This window comes from Trachypithecus francoisi, unplaced genomic scaffold, assembly GCF_009764315.1.
Source record: "Trachypithecus francoisi isolate TF-2019V2 unplaced genomic scaffold, Tfra_2.0 Contig01440, whole genome shotgun sequence".
Classification (NCBI taxonomy): Eukaryota; Metazoa; Chordata; class Mammalia; order Primates; family Cercopithecidae; genus Trachypithecus; species Trachypithecus francoisi.
Genome location: NW_022681431.1, coordinates 31,587,927 through 31,590,578, shown reverse-complemented (window position 1 = coordinate 31,590,578; position 2,652 = coordinate 31,587,927).

Sequence of the window (2,652 nt, the reverse complement as noted above, 5' to 3'; positions counted from 1 at the left end):
TGTTCCCAGAAAGGAAGGGTGGAACTCTGTGTGATGAAGACACACATCAGAAAGCAAGCTCTCAGAAAGCTTCTCTCTATTATTATCTGAGGATATTTCCTTTTTCACCATGGGCCCCTATGGGCTCTGAAATCTCACTTTGCAGATTCCATGAAAAGCGTGTTAGCAAAGTGCTTCCCGAGAACTAAGCTGTTACCCTGTGAGAAGAATTCACAGATCACAAAGAAGTTTCTCAGAAAGCTTTCTCCCGTTTGAACGGATGATATTTCCTTTATCACTCTATTCTCAATGCTATCCATAGAAGTCCTTCTCAGGTTCCTCAAAAACAGTGGTAATGGACTGCTGCATGAAACATAAGTGTAACTCTTTGAGATGAATTCTCACATCACCCAGAAGTTTCTAGGAAAGCTTCTTTCTAGTGTTCATCTGAGGATATTTGCATTGTCACCGTGAGCTTCATTGCGTTCAGAAGTATCCCATTGCAGATTTCCGGAAAACTTTGTTAGCACACAGAACACGGAAGGTAAACGTGTAATTCTGTGAGTTGCATTCACACATCAAAATGCGTTTCTCAGAAGGCTTCTTTCCAGTGTTGATCCGAGGATATTGCCTTTTTCACCATAGCCCTCAATGAGCTCCCAAATCTCACTTTGCAGAGCACAAGATAACAGACTTACCAAACTGTTAACTGAAGGGAAGGGTGGAACTCTATGTGATGAAGACACACATCACAACGGAATCTCTCAGAATGCTTCTCTCTACTTATTAGCTGAGGATATTTCCTTTTTCACCATGGGCCCCTATGGGCTCACCAATATCACTTTGCAGATTCTAGAAAATAGTGTTAGCAAACACTTCCTGAGACTAAGCTGTAACTCTGTGAGAGGAATTCACAGATAACAAAGAAGATGTCACAAAGCTTCTCTCACGTTTTGAACTGATGATATTTCCTTCAGCGTAGGTCAATGCGATCCAAGAAGTCCGCTCAGGTTCCTCAAAAACAGTGGTAATGGATGCTGCATGAAACACAAAGGTAACGCTGTGAGATGAATTCAGACATCACTCAGAAGTTTCTAAAAAGTTTCTTTCTAGTTTTCATCTGATGATATTTTTTGTCATGTAAGCTACATTGCGTTCAGAAGTATCCCGTGCAGATTTCTAGAAAATGTGTTAGGAAATGAACACTGAAGAGAACTTGTATTTCGGTGAGCTGCATTGACACACGAAATGCAGTTTCTCAGAAGGATTCTTTTCAGTTTGATCTGAGCATATTCCTTTTTCACCATAGCCACAATGAGCTCTCAAATCTCACTTTGCAGAACGCAGAGATAACAGAGTTAGCAGGCTGTTCCCAGAAGGGAAGTGTGAACTCTGTGTGATGAAGACACACATCAGAAAGCAATCTCTCAGAAAGCTTCTCTCTAGTTCTTATCTGAGGATATTTCCTTTTGCACCATGGGCCCTTACGGGCTCCCAAATCTCAGTTTGCAGATTCCACGAAAAGAGTGTTCGCAAACTGCTTCCTGAGAACTAAGCTGTAACTCTGTAGAAGAATTCACAGATCACAAAGAAGTTTCTCAGAAAGCTTCTCTCACATTTTGAACTGATGATATTTCCTTTCTCAGCGTAGGCCTCAATGCGATCCAAAGGAGTCCTTCTCAGGTTCCTCAAAAACAGTGGTAATGACTTCTGCATGAAACATGAGTGTAACTCTGTGAGGTGAATTCAACATCACCCAGAAGTTTCTAAGAAAGCTTCTTTCTAGTTTTCATCTGAGGATATTTCCTTTGTCACCGAAAGCTTCATTGCGTTCAGAAGTATCCCATTGCAGATTTCCGGAAAACTGTGTTAGCAAACTGAACACTGAAGAGAAACGTGTAACTCTGTGAGTTGCATTCACACAGCGTAATGCAGTTTCTTTAAGGCTTCTTTCCAGTTTTGATCTGAGGATATTTCCTTTTTCACCATAGCCCCAATCAGCTCCAAATCTCACTTTGCAGAACACAGATAAAAGAGTTAGAAAACTGTTCCAAGAAGGGAAGGGGGGAACACTGTGTGATGAGAGTCACACATCAGAAAGCAACCTCTCAGAAAGCTTCTCTCTAGTTTTATCTGAGGAATTCCTTTTGCACCATGGGCCACATGGACTCCCAAATCTCAGTTTGCGAAAACAAGATAACAGAGTTAGCAAACTGTTCCAGAAGTGAAGGAGTGGAACTCTGTGTGATGAAGACACACATCAGAAAGCAATCTCTCGAAAGCTTCTCTCTAGTTCTTATCTGAGCATATTCCTTTTCACCACGGGCCCCAATGAGCTCCAAATCTCACTTTGTAGATTCCACGAAAGAGTGTTAGCAAATGCTTCCTGAGAATTAGCTGTAACTCTGTGAGAGGAATTCACAGATCACAAAGAAGTTTCTCAGAAAGCTTCTCTCACATTTTGAACTGATGATATTTCCTTTATCAGCGTAGGCCTCAATGCGATCCAATGAAGTCCTTCTCAGGTTCCTCAAAAACAGTGGTAATGGACTGCTGCATGAAACATAAGTGTAACTCTGTGAGATGAATTCACACATCACCCACAAGTTTCTAAGAAAGCTTCTTTCTAGGTTTCATCTGAGAATATTTCCTTTGTCACCGTAAGCTTTACTC